Genomic DNA, 23,593 nt, shown 5'->3' on the forward strand with positions numbered 1-23,593 from the left:
CAGCGGGCAGGGAAGCACTTCATAAATTACTGAACCTTGTAAATGACCGAACCGGCAGTTAACCCTGTGGTATCCCACCCCTGAGTAGTTTCCATTGGAATCCATGTGATTTATATCTGAGTATAGGAATATGTTGTTGGTTTTAAAATTTAGTAATTTTTTTGTGTAGAATAGAAGTTTCAGGTGGTGTAAAAGTGATAAAGAAAAGTAGAAAATGCATATGTAGTAGTTATCCTGGATGTGGAAAAGCCTTCCACCCAGCACTAAATAAAAACACAAGAAAGTTTAGTGAACCTATCCAAGACAGCTGCAGTAGAGTGGATCTGGGTATACAGATTGCCTATTCTTGCTGTAAATGACAGCCTCTATGGTATGACAGTGACTGTGATCACACATACTGCTAAACCCAACACATTTTGGACTGGCAGTATATTTATTTATTTATTAAATTTATATTGCCACCTATTCGCCTATGGCGATTCAAGGCGGCTTACAAAATATAAATGCTTGGCTATATACGAATATAGCCAGCATAGAACTAAGCACATGAAAGAATGTTGCTATTCCTTTGGTGTGGTACAAGGAAAGAAATTGAAAGCTGCCATGCTGCGGTTTCAAACATCTTGTGATGCCCTATTTGAATACTAGCTTCTCACACTATCATCTAGCCACAAATTGCTAAGAATAGTTGAACAACATAAAATAGTGTGTTTTTAGCCTTTTCCCTTTCACCTGGTGAATGAATTATTGAAAATAAATGAAGGAGCATGCCCTCACTTTTAAACTATGCTTGCACATTATGAATCATGAAACATTTCAGAGCTGGAAATGGCATGGTCACATAGTGCTATCATAAACTTTGCCATGTGGCTTTACCACTCAGCAAAAACAAATGTGTGGTTTCTGTTTGGACAGACTTGTTCAACCATAAGATAACAGCTTTTAATTTACTCCAGAAGACTAACATTAAAATAATACTGAGGATCAACCTCACATGGACCTGAAAATTTAAACATGTAATAAAGATTTTCCCTTCTTTTCATTCCACTTTTGGAAAAAAAAATTACACAAAACTCAAAATGGAGATCATGGTTTGATGCTTAGTAACAAGAAGAAATCAAGCCAGGCCTCACCTATCTACAATAAATATTTAAGATATAGTGTTACAGGATATTGAAATAGAACACCTGCTTTGCATGAGATACTGTGCAAATTTGACAGTGAAGATTGCAGTAGTAACACGTACTTAACTGTACTTTAAAGGAATTATTAACCCATTTTAAATCTGAAAGCGAACTGCTAATAAAGCTGGGGTTTGATTCCTCTGATCAATGAGCTAACAGTAGTGAGAGCTGAAAATCTATATTTGCCAGTTTGCTTTCAGCTCTATTAGTTTGTAATCATATAGGCTCCAAACAAAACCTAAACCTACCTTATATCGTATACAAAATTACATCTATGAGGCAGAAAATTGTAACTTAATCTCTGTGCTGGAGGATCTTTCTTTCCTTGAGTTAGCAGAAAAACTTTTTCAGATATAAGAGAGCAGTCAAGTTATCCACCTAATATTGACAGTTTTTACTTTATATTGATATATTTTATTGTTCTTATATATTTGATTTTCTGTTGTTGCTTTTCTATTTCTAGTTTCTTTGAAGAATCTTTTAAAAGTGATATATATAAATGGCCATCAGAAAATATGCATATGTTATTTCCTGGGAAACAATTATGTCATTAATAGGGTTAATTATGAATAGTCTCCTGCAGTTCTTATCAAGATTTCATAGTACTTATGAATACTTTATTGTACATCTGGAATTTTAAAAGTTTCATCTTTTCATTGCTATTTTGAAACTATTTTGGCCCTATGCTATGCTGTATGCTATGCTATGCGCTATATGCTATGCCTAAAGGTTTTTTAAGCCTAAAACTCACACTTGGGGTTTCTAGACCAGCACCTTAACCCCTACACCAAACTATCTGACTATATACTGAATTCTAAAAGCTTGATGGTGAATGCTTTGCATGACCTTGATCCAAATAATTATGGGTTCATGCTATCTAATTGGGCAAGCATATTAAAGGAAGTAGCATCAGGTTTCTGTAATACATCTACAGAGTCTGATTAATCTTACAATTGTAATTATATCTCATTCCAAACTCCTTTGTGAAAGCAACTATCCATCTGTGCTATGGATATCTATTGACTTTTCTTGATCACAAATTTCCATAAATATGTAAGATACTGCTCTCTGGGAGTTAGACATCCTCAGGGAATTTTTCTCTCACCAGGATGTGTCTCTCTAATTGGTGAGAGAGAAGTTACCTGAGGATGGGCTCCAGCATGAGAAAGCTCTGAAGACAAAACCTCTGGTTCCAGTGACCAATCCAGATTGGAACCTGCAACATTATCCTGAGACACACATATTTGCCTTCATTTGTAAAAGTAATGTTTTTCAAAGTAAATGAAAATATATCTATTGAATGTCATTTTTTTCCTGTATTGGATCCTTATCTGATGTAGAATTATAAAAGCAGAGATATTTTAATTTGGGAATTAAATTGTATAAGGCCAGGAAAATAACATGGGCTTGCTTCTACTTCCTAGAGCAGGGTTGTCAAACTCAAGGCCTGCAGGCCGGATCCGGCCCATGAGGTGCTTAGATCTGACCTGTGGGGCCGGTCTGGAAATAGCAAAGGGCCCATGGTGCCTCTGCTAGCAAAATTGCACCCCCTTACAACCGCTTTTGGCCTCCAGAGTCCTTCGGGAGGCTGTCCAGGCTCAAAATGGAGTCTCCGGAATGGTCCAGAATACTTTCCAGGCCCAAAACGGGGCCGCCAGAGTGGTCCAGGAGACTGTCATTGACTCAGAAGGTTATAAAAGGGTGCCAAACTCCATTTCATTTCATCAGGGTTGTGTTTGACCTTGTGGGGCCGGGTGGGCATGGCCAGCTCGACGTCACTCGTGTCAGTGCCTGTGGTGGTCCAGGTGCTCTGCCAGTGAAAACGGGCTCCCGAGCTCTGTTTTGGCTGTGATGGCCACCTGCAATCCTCTGCCAGTGAAAATGGAGCTCAAGAGGGCCACAGGCAGCCCTTCCTAGCTTTGTTTTTACTGGCAGAGGCACTGGGCTGGTCCTCTGCTGTTTCTAGGGTGGGCCCGTGGGCCAGATCTAAGCATCCTGTGGACTGGATCAGCCCCCTGGGCCTTGAGTTTGACACCCCTGACCTAGAGGTTCCCCTTGTTTAATGTCAAAGGGAGGGTTACTAAAGCCTATCTCACTCATGGGTTGGAGATGAGAAGAAGGCAGTGCCATTAGGATAAAGGAGGGAAAAGATACTGCTAGGGCATGTTTGGACAATGATTAGATGTAACTAAGGGAACTAACAAACTTGGCTGTAAAAACATCTAAACATCAGAATCTAATCTGTAATCACGATTTAGAATATAATTTAGAACCATTTTGATTGCAATAGGCAAAAGAGAAAAATCCTTGGTGGATTGGTTCAAAGGTTGATCCATCATCATCTATTATTGTGTTTTTAAGAGCAGCAAAAACAGTTGTCTTGACAAGGCCTATGACAGGATGTGACAGCAACAGCCTCCTTCAGCATCTGATCTCCAGAGAAATATGTCACTTCTTATACATTGCTTGCACAGGTTACATGTGACTATGTACAGGTAGTCCTCGTTTAACAATGATCTCATACTGCAACTATTCACAGTTGTGATAGTAATGAAAAAATAACTTTGTGCCTTCTGGTTTGAGTTCCTTCGGCAACAGACAGAAATCCGCGATCGCGGTTTCAGTCTGGGCTTGCCGCTGGAGCGCCCCGAACCGGCTGGTTTCGGGGCTAAGCCACCCCGTAGAGGTGGTGAAGAGGGGGGAGACTGCCAGCAGGGTTGAGGAGAGCCGCATCTCTCCTCCTCAGCTGGCCATTACTCCCTTTCCCGAAGGCGGTTGCAGCGGTGGTCAGAAATGGCCACCTCAAAGAAGAACTCGACCGGAAAAGAATGTGCAGGAGGAAGATAAGAAGTGAAAGTTTTGGCTGACCGGGTTAAATTGCAAAAGCAACAACTAAGGTACCCTGGAATTTAAATTTACAAAAAAATAACATCGCTCCCAAAGAAGAGTCGGAAGCAGCGAAGGAAAGTGAAAAGGGAAAGGTTTGGCAGTTTTCGTAGCAACATTTTTAGAAACTTGCCCTTGCCTTCTTCCTCAGCTGAGAGAGAACGACTTGTCCACAGTCACCCAGCTGGCTTTGTGCCTAAGGCGGGACTAGAATTCACAGTCTCTTGATTCTTGGCCTGGTGTCTTAACCACTGCACCAAAGTGACTATATGAGGTACCCAGTTGGCTTCAAGGCTTTAATTCAAGATGCCAGTTATTAGCGTTGAAGCCCACCTATTTCCCACTATATATGCCCATCTGGTTACTCTTAACAGAATTGGCTTCAGGTCTCTTTGACTAAGCAAAGCCATCTTGTGGGACCAAAAAAGCAGGCCTCCTATGTCCATTGGAACAGCATCCCACTTGATATCTCTATGGCCCCTGCACGTCCACCTTCAAGCAATCTTTAAAAACTCTTTTTTTAAAATAAAACAATCCAGTACCAAATGCTGATTAATGTTCAAGCCAAGGAGGAGAAAAGAATCTGAAAGTGGTTTGTTGAAGAGAAAAGTGGATTCAGATACAACTTTAGTACTAGCAGGCAAAGAAACTTAATCAATGCAACTGATTTGTACTCTCATTTTTTTTTTCAAATAAAAATCACTGTAGCTAAGAACTAATAAATGAGCATAAGGCAATTTAAATATACTGTATATGTCAATCCAGAGGCCAGAAAAAGGGTTTCTCACGGTTATTTTGCCTCACAGAATTTTATGGTGAATCCAAAAATTGTCATCTTCTATTGTCTGCCTATCGCCACTTGTTCACATTTTCTTCTTACAGCCAGCAAGAAGAAAAATACTACTGAGTGTACAACTGGCAATGTTAGAAGCTATTCTTCTAAAAGCAACTTCATTAAGGTAGTAGAGGTCATCCAGCTACATATTCTGAATCTCAATCTTCTTTTGCCCCTGTTTAAAATTACACAGATATCCAATGTAAAATGAAATAATAAAACTTCATATGATTATGGAATTCAGCCACTTGGTCTGAGATTTAGAATAGAAATGTAATAAAATGAATTAAAATAAAGTAAGTGAATGCTGGTTATTTTACTTACAGATTTACATTTTTGCACATATCACTTTTGAGGATAATTCCTTGCAAGGTAACTCCCAAACATTGATTTATTTTTTCACTGTACAGATCACTACTGTACAGATTTATACAATATAAAGGAGCTAAGCCTTCTTTATCTACAGGTAAAAATGCCCCAGGATAACAAAAGCAGCTGAGCCTTAAGTCTACTCAAAAATTAATTCAGCTGCTACCATAGCAAGTCCATAGATTGTTTTTCTTTCCTAATGTGGACTCCCTCTCACGCTACACTTGTTGGAGTCATTAAATAACTGCTTTGATAATAAGCTACAGAAACAAGTCTGGACAAAGGATATACTGATGCATCAATGAATATTAGGTTTGTTTTGAATATTCATGCAAATTTTGTTAAGTATTTCATGCTCATAATTTCATAATTGAACTTTGAATCCAAAGCTTAGATGTGTACCATTCACGTGGAAAATTTGTCACTTTGCAACTTCACACTTTACCACTTTGCCAACATTTGCCACTTTACTAATGTTTTGTTAGCAATCACATAAGCGGTAATTAGATGTTAACATTCTTGCATGTCTAAAGACTTGTTCCATGACACAGAGCAGGCTAATTATAAGAAAAGCTCCATCTTTCCTGCTTCCTGAGGAATCCTTGAAAGGCAAATAAGAAGGATTCATTTTTTGGGGTAGAGAGCATAGACCTCAGCCTGAATATTTATGCAGCTTTTAAAATTCCAGTCTTGAAACCAATTTGGACTATCTTATCCAAAAACACATTGATGGAAAGATATTTGGAAAGATCTCCAGAGGCTTTTAGATGGAAGGCGATATCAGCCCGGTGGACAAATATCCACATTTTTTCACTAAATAAGTTAGGAAACTATTACTTCTATCATTTTGACTGTTTTCTGTCATTCTTTACTTCTGCTGCATTTTGAGTTTTTAAAAAGTTCCATTCAGACAGCCATGTCATGCCCCTGTCGGAATCTGATTCAGAGGGGGAGGCCGAGCAGCTGACAGGGAGTGGGAGTGTGGCTCTGTTGGCTGTGGAAGAAACTGGGGAAGAGCAACGTCTGGCTGGGCAGAGCAGGGGACAGGTAGAGCAAGGCAGGAAGACCCAGTGTAGAGTTGTAATTGCAGGAATGTTCCAATCTCAGATGGCAAACCTCAGATAAAGAATGTTTCCAAGCAAATACAACTCAGGCAAACAAAGTCACTAATCTATGGATAAAGGAGGATTAGAGAGGGGAAGTAGACATATGTTAGACTTTAACTAGAGATAATTAATTGTATGGATTACTATACTAAACAGTAACGAAAGTTAAGCAGTAACCAAAGTTAACCAATGATGGAGGATAACTAAAAATGTATATAAATGCAAGACTATACTCCAATAAAGATCATCATAATTCAGTTGTTCATGATCAAACAACTTGACTGCCTCATCATTACAACAAGTGGCGCCTGAACAGGGACCCTCTTACTTCGTCTGGCAAGGATTTGGTGCACCTTCAACCCTTTGTGGTTTCTTCAACCTTTTGGTTTCTGTAAGTATGGGGTCTTCGCTTTCTGAGGAACAAAGGAAGCATGTAGATGAATTAGGCTATTTGTTAAAGAAAAATAATACCGAGGTACCACAGAGAAATCTCTTAAGGCTGGTCCAGGAGATTGCAGCTCAGTGCCTATGGTACCCAGAAAAGGGATCTTTAAAATTAACTGATTGGGAACGTATTGGGAAAACATTGCATACTGAACCTCGAGCAAAAATAGAAGTTTTGCACGTGTGCCATTTATGTAGTCATGCAATTGAAACATTTGGTCACAATGAACTTTCTCTTTTAACATCTCCACCTTCACGTTATACTAATGCTGTAATTTGTCCCCCTTCTTCACCTGAATATATGTCTTCAATTCCCTCAGCTCCTGCAGATACAAGGCAAAAGCCTCCTGACTCTATTGTTCAGTCTTCTTTTCAGAAAATGGTAGAGACTTGTAAAAGGGATGCCTCTGTCTCAGGAACAGAACTTGCAGAATTACTGTCTGTTTGTCCAGTACAATATCATCCTGGTCAGGGGCCACAGCTTGGACTGCAAGTAGCAGAATGGGAGGGTCTGCCTTATCAGCTCTTAAGAGAGTTTTAAAAAAGGCAGTTACAGACTATGGGATTAATTACAGACTATGGGATTTTACAAGAGGACTTGTAGAAGGAATAAAAAATGGTTATACAATGATCCCTGAAGATTGGAAGCAAATATTTTGCATGATTTTAACATCCATGCAATATGTGGTTTGAGAGAGTGAATATACGAGACATGCTCAAGCTGCTGCTTTAGAAGGAGGAGGAGCATATGCAGTTGAGCAGCTATTTAGTTCTGGACCATTTGGTACAATTCCTACTCAAGTTGTTCTTCCTCCAGCTACGTTAACTATTGTTTCTCAATGTGCCTTTCATGCTTTTCTTAAAGTACCCCAAGCTAGAGAACCTAGAGCAAATTTTTCAAACATTCGACAGAATGCCAATGAGCCTTATGCTGACTTTATTGAGCATCTCTCCAAAGCAATTAGACAGCAATTTGATCATCAGGAAGCTGCTGGTGAACTTCTTCACCAGTTAGCTATTGAAAATGCTAATGCAGATTGTAAAAGAGCTTTACAGCCGTTAAAGGTTACTGCTCATTACACTCTGGCAGATATGCTGCGAGTCTGCCAGGATATTGGATCACAAACTTATAAAATGCATATGTTAGCAGCTGCTATTCAGAAAGGACAGCGACCAATTGGTAACTTTTAAGTGTAAGAAGCCTGGCCACTTTCAGAAGGACTGTCGTTCTACACCTTCTATGCCTCAGAATCGTCCTTCTAAGAAGTGCCCTATTTGTAAAAAGGGATTTCATTGAGCCAATCAATGTCAGTTTTGGTCGGGAAACTTGCCAATGGGTGTGGCACCCACCCAGAATCCAAAGCGTGCCTTTCTCATCACTCTGACTCCTCCAGCAGTCTCTCTCACTCCTCCCCAGCCACAGCCGGTAGCGCTGGGATCAATTTAATCACTCAAGAGGAAATTGAGTTTAAATTTCCCATGGAAGTTAAAATAGTTCCATCTCAATTTAAAGGTCCTCTTCCTTTGGGATTAGTTGGCTTAATTTTGCCTCGTTCTTCTGCACACAAAAAGGGCTATTTTGTTGAGCCTGGGGTAATAGATTCAGATTACACTGGTATCCTCATGATTCAGACTTGGGTGAATCTTCCTCAAGTTCTTCCTTGTAATTCTTCTGTTGCTCAATTGCTTCTTCTTCCATATGAAATTCCATCTCCTGGTATAGGTAATCGTGGGGATGCAGGATTTGGATCAACTTCTTTATCTGTAGGCTTACTTCATCAGCTGAACTCCTCTCGTCCTTTGTTAACGCTCTTCCTTAATAAACCATTTCAAGGGTTATTGGATACTGGAGCCGATGTTACTGTCATCTCTTTACAGTGGCCAGTACAGTGGCCAAAAACAACAGTTTCTTCATTGTGGGGAATAGGAGGTTCTACAGCTGCTTGGCAGAGTGTTCAAGAAATTAATGTTACAACATCTGCTGGTAAGTCCTTTTTCCTACAACCATACATTCTAGATATTCATACTAATATTTGAGGCCGTGATATCCTTTCTCTTCTTAATGTCCATTTGATTCTTGATGATGGCTCTTCCTCTTAAATGGCTCTGTTCTACTCCGGTTTGGGTGGAACAATGGCCATTATCAAGGGAAAAACTCGCTGCTTTACAACAATTGGTTCAAGAAAAATTGGCTGCTGGTCATATAGAACCTTCTACTAGTCCTTGGAATACTGTTTTTGTTATAAAAAAGAAAAATGGGAAATGGCATTTCCTTCATGATTTAAGAGAAATTAATAAATGTATCCAACCCATGGGTCCTTTACAATGTGGTCTACCAAATCCTAACTTAATTCCTAATTTTTATAAATTATTGGTAGTTGATCTTAAAGACTGCTTTTTTACTATACCTTTGCAGCCTCAAGACAAAGAAAAACTTGCATTTACTGTCCCAGTTTTTAATAATAGCATGCCCACAAAACGATATCATTGGCGAGTGTTGCCTCAGGGAATGCTTAATTCCCCTACACTTTGTCAATATTTCGTGGATAATGCCCTTCAACCCTTTTGGAATAAATTTCCTTCCTATTTAGTCTATCATTATATGGATGATATATTGATAGCAGCCCCGGATTTTGATGAATCTAAGTTGTTAAAAGAGTTAACGGATATTGTGGCACAACAGGGATTGTATATAGCCTCAGACAAAATTCAAAAGGTAGAACCTTATATCTACTTAGGACATAGAATGTTGCACATTTCCTCCATTCCAATTCTTCCTGAATTACAAGTACAGAAATCATATACATTAGTACAATGGCAAAAATTACTTGGCATTATTAATTGGGCACGCCCATTTTTCTACATTACAACTGGTGATATGTTGCCCTTATTTCAGTCTTTGAAGGGAGCACAATCACCAGGAGATCTAGTTGTATTAACTGATCTTCAAAGAACATGCCTTCAAGAAATATTGAATAAGTTTAAGCATCGATATGTGGACAGGATAACATCCTTAACAATAGGACTTTGCTTAGCTATTCTTCCCACTACACCCTTACCCACGGGATGTCTTTATTCTAATGTGTCCCCGCAAGTGGTCAACATTCATGAATGGATTAATTTGTCAGCTACTCCGCCTAGAAACATTTATCCTTATCAATCAGCATTAGAGGATTTGATTATTAAAGGTCGTAAATGAGCCTTATATCTTACAAGACAGGATCTCATTAGCATAGCTTTCACTCGTACAAAAGTTGAACATGAGCATTTGATGATGATTTCAGAATCATATCAGATAGCCTTTTCTCAATATGTGGGAAACTTGTATTCTTTACCCAAGGATCCTAGAACAGTGGTTACTACTACTTTAAATCCGGCCTTTTCTTCAATTTTTGTGCGAAATCCTATTTCTAAAGCTATTACAGTCTTTACTGATGGATCACCTACAAGGGGTGTGGTTTTCTGGCAGATTCAACAACAATGGTGTTCTAAATTTACTGCCACGCAGACTTCAGCTCAACGTGCTGAGCTGGCTGCTGTGATTTTGGCTTTACGATTGTTCAATGACCAACCTATTAACTTGATCATTGATACTCAATATGTGTATTTAGCTATGCAATCTCTTCCCTTTTCTTATTGTGCTCTCTCTTTGGATAAGAATTTGTTATCCTTGTTTTTATCTTTAAAGAATAGTTTGGAAACTCGCTTGTATTCTTTGTATGTAGAACACATTCGAAGTCATACTCCCTTTACTAATGCCTTGACTGAAGGAAATTGGAAGGCAGATGAATCCTTAAAGGATGTTGCGTCTTTGTTTGCTGATCCTGTTGCTAGTCATTCTTATTTTCATCAAAATGCCAAATCGCTTGCAAAGCAATTTAAAATTTCATTATCTTAAGCCCGGGATATTGTCCGTGCTTGTCCAGTTTGTCAGCAACTGGCAGTTCCCTTTCCAGTGGGTGTCAACCCACGAGGAACCCAAGCTAATCAAATTTGGCAAATGGATGTAACTCAATTTTCAACCTTTAAGCCATACTGTTATCTTCATAAGTCTATTGACACTCATTCACACTTCCTTTGGGTTACTGCTTCAAAACATAAACGTACTTCAGATGTTATTTCTCATTGCCTATCCTCTTTTGCTATAATGGGTCGGCCTTCTCAGTTTAAAACTGACAATTGCCCCGCTTATATTAGTAAGGAACTTCAAACCTTTTGTCAGAAATGGAATATTACTTTAGTGCACGGAATTCCTTACAATTCTCAGGGTCAAGCTATAGTTGAGCGAGCTCATCGTACTTTTAAGGCATTGCTTCAGAAACAATTACAAACTGAGTCTGGCCCTTACCATCTGCGAAAGATTCAAAATCTCATTGCTGTAGCATTATATACTTGGATTTATTTAACCTTTTTAGATTCTCTTGCAGACTCACCTGTTAATTTGCATTTTCGAACTACTGAATCTTTAGCAAGGCCTTTGGTAAAGTATCGCTAAGCTCCAGTTCCAACCTGGAAAGGCCCTACACCGCTGATCACCTGGGGTCGCGGTTACACCGCCGTGGAAGATCCTTCTACTTGACAAGCAGTGTGGGTTCCAGCGCGCTGTGTTCGTCCGTATCATGGCATGGCATCAGGGCCTTCACAACCTGATTCCAGATTTCAATCTTCATCTGAACACGGAAGTCCGTCTTCCAAGGTTGATGCGCCCGCAACCCATCACTTGGGGCCAGGTTAAATCTAATACATATCAAGCTCAACAACAACTGCAACAGGCGTCATTACCTCAGACTCCTGAAAATCTTGTTGCTGCTGTTTTTGCTATTATTACTGCTAACTCTGTTACCATTTTACTTTGTATTTTCTTGTTTATGGTTAATGGTGTTTCTGCTCAAAATGACACTTCTGTGGTTCGTCTTAACCCTAATTTGTGGGTTCGTCATGCCCAATACATGTTTATGACCCATGACACAAATATTACTTTATACTATGAGCCCCCAATGGCATTTGGTCAATTTTTTTTTACCCCTAACTTGATCATGTCTTCTACATTTATTGTCTCACAACTACAATCTATTTCACACTCCTGGCTATTTTCTACACCCCCTATGCAATTGAATTCTGTCCGTTGGCATTATTTGAAAGTTAGTCAATTTACAAGGGGTCTGTGTTTCTGTTGTCACGCTAAACACACTTGGCTTCATAATTGGTCTGATTATGATGATGCTCAGCACATATTAAAAAAGCTAGGGAATTATAGTTATTGTTCTGACTACTATTGGTTGTCAGGTACCTTTAATTCTTCTTTGCATGGAATTAATATAGCTCCTGATATGTATCCTGACAATTTTCCTATTTTTAATGCCTCTGATCAATCTAATACAGGATCGATATGCGCTGGTTGGCAGCTTAAGGATATGTGGTTCTTTTTTGATGAATATGCTACTAACGTTCATCCTCAAAATTATCAATGTGCAACTATAGGTTATTTTACTCTGCCTGTTCAAATAGGTACGCTCCCATCAACTCGACAGCGGCGTTCCTTTCTGGGGCCTACATGTAATGATGAAGTCATTATTGACACACAATTGTCTTCTGGTTCTACATTTGGCCGTGCATTGGCAGGGGCCGTTAGGAGTCCTTACTCTAGGCCAGGGGTGGGCAAACTTTTTGGCTCGGGGCCGCATTGACTTTTAAAATTTGACAGACGGGCCGGGTCAGCACAAGATTTTTGGGAATCGCCCCCACCCTTCCCCCTCTTCTCCTCCTTCCCCTCCCCTCGGAGGCCCCCTGAGTCAGGAGTTGCTACCGCCAGTGCGGCCGCGCTCCAGTCCTGCGTTGCCTCGGGAAGGGAAAGGCAAAAGGAAGAGCTGCGGCGGTGCTTTGCAACGGCAGCAGCGGCAGCGGAGGCTCAGGCTCAGCGGCTCCTGGTTTTGCCTTTTCCTTCCCAAGGCAACGCAGGACTGGAGCCGCGCGAGCTGTGCCGGCGTAGCAACTCCTGACAGCCCCAGCTGGACACCTGAGCGGAGCCGGGCGGAACTGCCTGTTGCTGCTGCCGGAGCACCGCCGGGTCGCCTTCTCCAAGCAGCCTGCCCGCCCGCTGGGCTTCCCCTCCGCCGCGCGGCTCGGGGCCAGGCGCGAGCGCCCGCAAGTTAAAGGAAGCCGAAAGTTGCTGGGAAGTTGCTCAGGTTTCCGGGCTTCAGGCTTAAACTTTGCACAGGCAAGGTTTGCAGGCGGAGCATCTTCCCGCCGAGGAGCGGGAAGGGTTCCGCCCAGCGGGCTTGCGGCTGCTGGAGGAGGTGACCCGCGGTGCTCGGGTTTCCTCCACCGCGGCTCGGGGCCAGGCGCGAGCGCCCGCGAGTTAAAAGGAAGCCGAAATTGCTGGGAAGTTGCTCGGGTTTCCAGGGCTTCCAGGGCTTTGCAAAAGCAAAGTTTGCAGGCTGAAGTGTCTGGCCCCGAGCCACACGGCAGCCTGCTCCAGCAGCCTCCCGCCCGCCGGGCGGAACGCTTCCTGCTCCTCGGCGGGAAGACGCTCCCGCCTGCAAACTTTGCCTTTGCAAAGCCCTGAAGCCCCGGAAACCCGAGCAACTTCCCAGCAACTTTCCTCCTCCAAGCAGCCTGCCTGCCCGCCCGCCCGGCTTCCTTTCGCCGCGCGGCTCGGGCCAGGCGCGAGCGCCCGCGAGTTAAAAGGAAGCCGAAAATTGCTGGGAAGTTGCTTGGGTGCTGGGAGCAGGCTTTTAAAGTGCCGCCCGAGCAAAGTTTAAGCAGCCCGCCCGCCCACCGGCGGAACCTTCCCCGCTCCTTGGCGGGAAGACGCTCCAGCCTGCAAACTTTGCCTTTGCAAAGTTTAAGCCTGGAAGCCCGGAAAACCGAGCAACTTCCCAGCAACTTTCGGCTTTGTTTTAACTCGCGGGCGCTGCACCTGGCCCCGAGCCACACGGCGGAGGGAAGCCCGCAGCGCCGCCGGGTCGCCTCCTCCAAGCAGCCCGCCTGCCCGCCCGCCCGCGGGCTTCCCCTCCGCTGTGTGGCTCGGGGCCAGGCGCGAGCGCCCGCGAGTTAAAACGAAGCCGAAAGTTGCTGGGAAATTGCACGGGTGCTGGGAGCAGGCTTTTAAAGTGCCGCCGAGCAGGACCGCCAAGCCGGAAACGGGGCACCAAGGCAGGGCAAGGCTCCACCAGCAGCGGCCTAGCTTTAGGTGGCTCCAAGCAGCCCGCCCGCCCGGGGTGGAACCCTTCCCGCTCCTCGGCGGGAAGACGCTCCAGCCTGCGAGCTTTGCCTTTGCAAAGTTTAAGCCTGGAAGCCCCGGAAAAAAAAGGGGATCGGCGGGGACTCACCTTCGGAGGGTCGCACTCGAAGGTGATTTCGAACTCCCAGCCGAGGCCTTTGCAAATTTCTTTTCTTTCCCTACCCCTAGATCGCTCCGCACTGTTTTGCAGCTTTGGGGGCCACGCGGCACAGGGCAATACGCCACGCCCAGCGATTTTTTTCAGGGCGGGCCGGATTGGACAGACCAATGGCAGCGATTTTTTCAGGGGCGGGCCGCATTGGACAGACCAACGGGCCGGATGTGGCCCGCGGGCCGTAGTTTGCCGACCCCTGCTCTAGGCTCTTATCCTGGCATAATTGCTCAAGAAAACAGACGATCTATTCTTGGTCTCACCTGCAGACTTGAAAAATCCATCAATGCTACCACTGCTATTATTCGTGATTTGCAGCATGAAGTAGAAGACTTAAATCAAGATGTCTTACAGCAGCGTTTTACCATAGACTATCTTTTAGCCCGTCAGGGAGGGTTCTGTACATTAGTTGGATTCCGTGGATGTGCTGTGCATTTTCATTCTTTGAATAAAACTATTGAGGATGAGCTTGCCAATTTACAATCATACATTCAAAATAATATCCATGCTCATTACTCACCTTTTGAGTGGCTAACCAATTGGCTCCCTGATTGGTCTTGGCTCAGACAGTTTTTCTTTTATGCTATAATTATTATTATTGTACTAATTGCAACCTGTTGTTTTATTCAATGTATTCCAAATGTATTCACATTGTTTCGTCCCGCTTCCCCCTCTCTTAACCATCTTCAATTGCAATACATTCATAAATCTTTGAATCCTCCATTTAAAATAAAAAATGAGGATATGTAGAGTTATAATTGCAGGAATGTTCCAATCTCGGATGGCAAACCTCAGATAAAGATTGTTTTCAAGCAAATACAACTCAGGCAAACAAAGTCACTAATCTATGGATAAAGGAGGATTAGAGAGGGGAAGTAGACATGTTAGACTTTAACTAGAGATAATTAATAGTATGGATTACTATACTAAACAGTAACGAAAGTTAAGCAGTAACCAAAGTTAACCAATGATGGAGGATAACTAAAAATGTATATAAATGCAAGACTATACTCCAATAAAGATCATCATAATTCAGTTGTTCATGATCAAACAACTCGACTGCCTCGTCACTACAACAACCCAGGCCCGCCCCCTCTTCATCCTAGGGCACGTAGGGAGGAACAGAGAAGGGAGCAACGTGAGTTGTGTGGCTTATGTGGGAGGAAAGGGCTCTGATTCCCTTCATTAGCTGCAGCTGGGAACAGTGTTTAAACAGGGGAGTTGCGCACAGCCAACTGTTGAGAGCAAATCGTGAATTATCTGGTATTGTCGAGGCTTATCTGTGTTCCTGGCATCTTCCCAACTCTGTGTGTTCTGCTGGCCTTTCAAGTCTGCAATTCCTTCTCCCACCCTGTCAAGTTAATTACTGCAGTGTGGTTTGTGTGGATTTTTATTTACAGTTTGTATGTACTTTGTTTTCCAACTGAATTTCCTCCACTTTTAAAGACTTGTTCTTGGGAGAGTTTTTTCTCCAGCCAAAGATAACAACACTGAGGGCAAAGTTGGAGATATTAAAGGGACTCTTCTTACTTACGTGACTGTGTTGCCTTTGTGCCATGCCCCGGGTCTGCACAGCCATCCTAAAACAGTTCATTAACGAATAAGCACCAACAAACTGTAATAAGGATTTGTTCCACGTGTATAAGAATATTTTAGGATTGCTTCTCCTGGTAGCTCCTCCTTTATTGGCAACAAAAAGGTACTTTTACTACGCGGTATTCACTTTCAGGGAGAAAATATTATTAAATACCATATCAAAGAACTGCCTGGAAGTTCTTTTTGATAACTCAGACTACTCAATTAGCCATGAAATTTTATTTTAGCTTTGGTGACAAGACAGTAGCTTCTGCTGCATCTCTCCAAGACCAGCAGAACTGTTGAAGTTATTATAAGGCATATTACATCAGAGGTGGTATTCAGCAGGTTCTGAGCAGTCCTGGAGAATTGGTAGCGGAAATTTTGAGTAGTTCAGAGAACCGGCAAGTACCACCTCTGACTGGAGATTTTGCAGTATCCTTCCCCTGCCACGCCCACCAAGCCACGCCCACAGAACCGGTAGTAAAAAAAAATGGAATCCCACCACTGTATTGCATGCCCATAATTTTGGCATTTTGCATGGTGTCTGTCTAATGACAGGACCAGTCTTGCAAAATCCCACGAGAGAACTGAAACAGTGGGCGCATCGATCAATGCTTACATTTTTCTATTAAGGAGTAGGACCAAAAAATATAGAGTGCAAAAGTAATTGTCCTCTTATAATGTCTTCATGATAAGAGATGGAAAAGAACTATAAAGAACTATTCAAGCTTTCTCTTAAAGCTGGGTTTTAAGCAAAAAAGGAGGGCAGGAGAGAGAAAAGAAATTCTTTCTGATCGTGTGTGTGTGAGAGAGAGACGCAAAAACTTACTATTCAAATGAAATACCAGAGGTTATTGGGAGGGACAAATAATATACAGTAGGTGTCCTTCCTTTGAAAATATAAATGCCAACAGTTTTCAGATTTGCCACTAGCACTAACAGAAATCCAGAGATTCCTTGCAATACAGGTAACCCTAGCTTAACAACCGGTTGCTTAGCAACTGGTCAAAGTTACAATGGATTTCCCTAGAGCTACTTAAAACCTGGTTTTGGAGTTCTGATAGCTGCCTACCCAGTGGTCACATGATCACATTTTAGTGCTTGGCAACCAGCTCACATTTATGGCCATTTGCTTTATCCCATGGTCACATGTTAGCAATTTTTGACTTTTTTGCCAGTTTCTGGCATTGATTTCTAGTTTCCAGCAAAAAAAAAATGCCCATTGAATAAAACAGTTTCGCTTAACAAATGCCGTGTCTGCTTAATGATCATGTATCCAATTAACAACCCCTGCAAAAAGAGTTTGTAAAATCAGACACAGTCATATGGTGACCCACTTAATGACCGCCATGATTAACGACTGTAATTCAAGGCTCAGTTATGGATGTAAGTCAAGGACTAGCTGTAGAATTGTTGTTCTTGGTGCTGCTCTGCGTACGCTGTTTTGTTACAGAGAATTCTTTTGGGATCCCAAGGAAGGTTTCTTTGCGAGAGAGTCATCATGATGCAATGCTTTCAGGAAGTATATAATTTTCCTGGTTTTGCTGACTGGCCTAGGCCCTGGTGCGGGCATTCCATGTTGAAGGTGATTATTGGACTAAGAAGAAGATTCCACCTCTACCCCATAGTAGTCTGGATTTTTAAATTTATTTACTCTCTCTTTATTTAATAGTTAATGTTTTAATATTTTGAATTTTGAGCAGAGGTGGTATTCAGCAGGTTCTGACCAGTTCTTGAGAACTACCCTGTTTCTCCAACAATACGGCCTCCCCCAATAGGAAGTCCCAGCATGTTTTATAGGCATGAAATGAAATTAAGCCCCTCCCCCAAATTAAGGCCTATATTAAAACATGCGAAATGGGGGGGAAATGGCAGGGAAGCTTGCTGTTAGGAAGTACTTTTGTTGCACACCCGGATATGGTGCTGCCTGCGTTGACCCTGATACAAAGTGCCCCACCAACGCCGAGGTCAACATCCAAGCCGTCGCTGCCCGCCTGCCTGAAGATGCAAGGGGGGGGGAATTAAGTCACCCCTGAAAAGACGGCCTAGCCATTTTTTCGGGGCTCAAAAAAAATAAGACCTGGCCTTATTATATGAGAAACACGGTAGTAGCGGAAATTTTGAGTAGTTCAGAGAACCGGCAAATACCACCTCTGACTGGCCCCGCCCCCATGTATTCTCTACCTCCCGAGTCCCAGCTAATCAGCTGGATCTTCTTTTGTTGCCTGCACAGGAGAACAGAGCTGGAAACCAGGTTAGTGGGGTGGGGAGGGAATGGGATTTTGCAGTATCTTTCCCCTGGAATGCGGTGGGAATGGAGATTTTACAGTATCCTTCCCCTGCCACACCCACCAAGCCACACTATGCCCACCAAGCCACGCCTACAGAACCGGTAGTAAAAAATTTTGAATCCCACCACTGATTTTGAGGAGTTTTTTTATGTTTGCAAGCTCCTTGACAGTGAGATGGACAGCATATACATTTAATAAATAAAATTTAGTTAAAGCAAACTAATTATTTGGGGAGGGAAAGTAGATCACAATACATTTGCTTAATATTTTCACAAATACTCAAAATGAGAACATCAGGCTTTCTGTGGATTTGCAGAAAGCCTGGCTTGGCTAATATGTGTCCTCTAAAGTTTTAAATAAACAATGGTAAAAACCGACCTGATAGGATAATGCTTTTTAAATTACAAATTATGCATAAACTGTTCGTGAAATTAATTAGGGGTTTCGTTATAAAGAAAGTAAAACATCTACAGAAGTTAGAAAAAAGCAACATTCAGGAACGTGAGGTATTTTCTATGCTTGCTAAATATAATCTGTCTCATAAAATGATTCTTTGTTGAATTACTGCTGCATATAATTCATGTATCATATTAACATTGCCATTAATTACTATTAGAATGGAGAAGCCCTGAAAATCTGGTACACATACAAACAAATGCTGAAGCAGATGGTTGAAATTAACGAAACATGATCCACTGCCGAACTTGTTACCTAATTATATTGTTACATCAAAACAGTTAAACCAAATTTGTGAAGTTGTCAGTAGTGAGCTGGGGATTTGTAAAATCTACAAAATAATGCAACAACACCGTTGAGTGATTTAAATGTTTTGTTTCATACCTCTATCCATTGATTGGATTAATGGTTTAAAAAGCAGACCTGGTAGGTTTGGACTAAAATTTATGAAGTGTGTTTCCTCTAACTGTAATCTGATATGACTTGGTGGCAGGGGTGGGATTCAAATTTTTTAACAACCAGTTCTGTGGGCGTGGCTTAGTTGGTGGGTGTGGCTTGGTGGTCATGTGACTGGGTGGACGTGGCTTGGTGGTTGTGTTATTGACTGGGTGTGGCCAACTCAATATCACTCACATTGAGGCACCATCTCCTCGCCTGGCCTCTCATGACTGTGGGGATGCTGCAACAGTCATAAGTGTGAAAAATGGTCATAAGTCACTTTTTTCAGTGCCATTGTAACTTTGAATGGTCACTCCACACAAGCAAAGTACCAGCAAAGGAGGGGGGAAAAAACTCCAGAGATGTTCCTGAGACAGGAAGTCTAATCCTGCCAAGAATGTAATAAGGGTTAACAGAGAGGCAGTTTCTGTAAGCAACACCAGAATGTTTCCTTCCTGCCTTCCTTACAGGATTAGGCCAGTAATTTCTTCTAACAACCGGTTCTCTGAACTGCTTAGCATGTTAACAACTGGTTCTACCGAATAGGTGCGAACTGGTAGAATCCCCCCCGCTTGGTGGGCATGGCAGGGGAAGAATGCTGTGAAATCTCCAGTCAGAGGTGGTATTTGCTGGTTCTCTGAACTGCTCAAAATTTCCGTTACCAGTTCTCCAGAACTAGTCAGAACCTGCTGAATGCCACCTCTGATTGGGAGGACCAAATAGTGAGAAAGACAATTAGCCCAAGTTGATAATAAAGGAAGACCACAAGTATTAGACTGGAACCAAGTGTTTAAAAAACAACAACAATTGCATGATACAGTCATTCTTGCTTGTCATTAATATATTCAATTTTCTGACTCCTTGATCCAACAGATATTGAAAGTTTTGAGTCAATATGCCAAATGTATTTGATGGAGTTAACAGAGAATAAAAAGCACAGGTTATTATTATTCTATCATAGCCTTTAAAATTATTTTCTGTCTCTGTCATTTTCTGTCTCTGTCACTTCCATGTCGGACTCCCTAACCTGTGAACTTAAGGAAATTGTGTTGTACTCTATTGCCTGTTTAGAAGCATACATTCTTCATGTTGACTGAAAGCTCTTTCAGGTGGGCTAACTGTTGGAAACTTCCAAATGGTTATTTTTTCAATAAAAAAATTATTGGAAAGCTATAGAATTTCTTTTACTGAAGTTATTTAAGGAACACTTGATGGTCTTAACCCCAATTGTGATATAAAAACCAATATATTGTGAAATATTTTTTTAGTTGCTCATTACTAGTCCCAAAAGAAAAAATCTCTCATTTCAGTTGTTCTTTAACCTTTAAGATCTTCTGAATTAATGCATGTATTTGTATCCAAAATGTTTTGGCTTTTTTACTTGTCCATCAAACATGATAAAATGTCTTTCCATGTTGTTCACATTTCCAGCAAAGATTCAAAAAAGCTTTATACATTCTAGACAATTTTTCTGGTGACTTAGACCAATGATACATCATTTTGTGAAAATTCTCTTTAAGACTGGAACATAATATAAATTTCAATCCTTTCAATCACATCTGTGTAATATAGCCAGATTTTTTAGCCCATTTTATCATACATTTTTTTACTTCTTTGTTGTCTGTCTCATATTTCAACAAAAGTTTATACATCTTAGTAATTATATGTTTATCATCAGTACATAATTTTATTTCAAATTTAGTCTTATTTGTTCAAAACTATAACATCTTTTGTCCACTTTAAATCTTTCTGTTAAATGTGAATAAACATTGGTAAGAATATCCTCCTGTTTTTAAATTTTCTCTTGATTTCACTTTACAATCCACATGAGAAAATTTTTGTATATCTTTATCAGTTAACCGTTCATGTTTACTTATTATTTCTCATCTGTACATATAGATATAGTTGCCATGTGAAGAGTCAGCTATATTCTTATGCTTTCATGAAGGCAGTCTTAAAAGATAATTGTGGATTTAGTTTCAGAGGTTTTAAAATTTGTAATGTTTAATATTTCCCCTTACATGTTTATGTATTTATGTATTCAATTTATATGACCCCCGTCTCCTTCTGCAAAGTGACTCTGTGTGATGTACAATTAAAATAAATGTAAAAATATTAAAACATTAAATACAGAAACAAGCAGCAAAAGGTATGATCAATGTGGTAGCAGCATATTCTGTTAATCCACCAGCCACTGCCAACATTGTGCATCTCCATGGGCCCCCAGGCTAACTAGCAGAGCCAGATTTTAATGCCCTTCTGGAAGGCCAGAAGACAATGGATAGATCTTACCTCAGAAAGTAAGATATTCCAAGGAGTGGGGGCTTATGAGATATAAACCAAGCTTATGTTGGTTTGAGATATTCTTTTAAAGCTGTTTGAACAATTTCTGAAATAAATCACATGTATTACACACACCCAAAGGCCGGTGAAAATCCTTGTGATACATGAACACTATACAATATTGTACTGTAGTGAAAAATGGGTGTTGCAAAAACACCTTGGCTTGGATCCAGGCTAGATAATCATACCTTAATCCTCTTGAAGTAAATGGGAATCATGATTCACTTAAGTGTGACCGAATTTTCAAATGCCTTCGATTTCATGCAAACTATACGGCTTTAAAAAAACCAATTTTCTATACGCTTAAATATATGCATGAAACATTTGTAGTTTTCACTCCCCCAATGTTCTTGCTGAGAAACTTATTTGGCAGAATGTGAGGCTCAAGTGTTGCAAGCAGAACTAAGAATTAGTTACAAAACAGAAATGAATATTCATGTTACAGACTTAACAGTTACATGAATTGCAGAAACATGGAAAACTTTGCACATCTATTTTCCTTCCTTGTCTTTGCTTTGACAAATGCATTGACATTGCTTAGTTTGAACTTTACAAATAATATCAAACAAATTTCAGTAAAGAAAATACTGATTAACCTTTAGAGCTCCATAAGAAAATATGGAAGAACATAGATGGACTTTTCTATGTCTCCCGTTGGTTGCACTGTGTTGTTTACACAAAAAGAGGAGACACAGAACTGGAGGGATTGGGCAGAAGGTCCTTGTGTGTTTCAGAGTCAGCTCTGATTGGACAGCATTCAAAGGAAGATGAAACTTGAATGTGGGAATCTGTCCTATACAAAATCAATTAATCCATATAATTCAGAATAATCTTCATCAGGCCTAGGCAGTTTTTTTTTCAGGAAAGGGCCACATATGGTTTGCAGTCCAGAAGAAGTGATTGGGAAAGTAAGAACTTAAATTGATGATTTGTAATTAAATTCAAATAAAATGAATTAAGTAGATGGTTAAATGTAATTCGTAAATTTATTTTTTTCTTTATATATGTCCTCATTAGTGAATTAAGTAGATGGTTAAATTTAATTTGTAAATGCCTTGGTTGCATTAGAAAATACAGATGGAGTAACATACAATCCTGAAGTTTTAGTTCAGGGGTGTCAAAGTCACATTGTCATGGCAACATCATGTGTTGTATCAGGCCTTCCCCCCCCCTTTGTTAAACTGGGCGTGGGCATGGCCAGTGAGTGATGCATCCAGCCAGTGGGCTGCAAGTTTGACAGCCCCGTTTTAGTTAGATTTATGATTCATGTTTATGATTAAATCTGGGATCTGCTGAATGAACGATCTGTATTCTAGGAATGTGCAATGGCTTCTTCAATTGCATGACAGGAAGTATACCTCAGAGATGGACATTAAATGGAAATAAATAAATAGATAAACAAACAAATAAACAAATTCTTCCCCAGACAACTGTGGCCTTCAGTACCCAACAAACATGGTAAACTTATCCAGTTGGTACCACTTGTTTTATTTAAGGACACAGATGATTTCCTGACGGCTCCTGTACTAAAATTTTGGAGGAAGAAGAGAGATTGTAGCATGCCTCCCTCCTGTACAGTAGCCATTTTTGTAAGCTCATTTTAACAGCCAGGCTGATTTTAATTGCTACAGTCAGGTTCATAGTGCTAACAGAAAACTGCCTTGCATGATTTCCCCTGCTTATAGTAATGTGCATGTAACAGCATCCCACAAGTGAATTTGATAATACTGTAATTTGACAACACATACTTCATAGCATATGGAGACCACAACTGCCGAAACGATTGTCTTGAAATTGAATGGCATGCATGTGTGCATATTTTTTGAGTGAAAGTTATCATTGCCTGAGGGATATCATTTGAACCAATGGAAATGAACTTTTCGGCATGCCAGGTGTGGTCTAATTATTTGGTGTCCTATTTTGTCAGCAACATCAGCAAAATAAATAACTAGGATAAACACCAACACATATGAATTGTTTATTTAGAGGAAAGGTCTAACCATCATCGCTGCCAGAAAAGAATCATTATCATAAAACTCTCACCAATTGTGCTTGATACATTTGTGAGCCTGAAAGGTGATCTGATAGGCTGAGATACACTTTATAGACTATATATATTTATTTATTTAGAGCATGGCATACATAGTTCATTCTATTTGGTGCCTGCATGCCTATCCTTAGTGCACTGCAAGGGGGCGAACTAACTTACATCTGGCTGACTAGCGGTGTTTGGGTTGCTGGCTCTTCTGGGCTCCTCCATTGGTGTTGC

The sequence above is a fragment of the Notechis scutatus genome, chromosome 1, assembly GCF_049901735.1.
Source record: "Notechis scutatus isolate UNSWTSFEM ecotype Mainland chromosome 1, rNotScu1.2, whole genome shotgun sequence".
Classification (NCBI taxonomy): Eukaryota; Metazoa; Chordata; class Lepidosauria; order Squamata; family Elapidae; genus Notechis; species Notechis scutatus.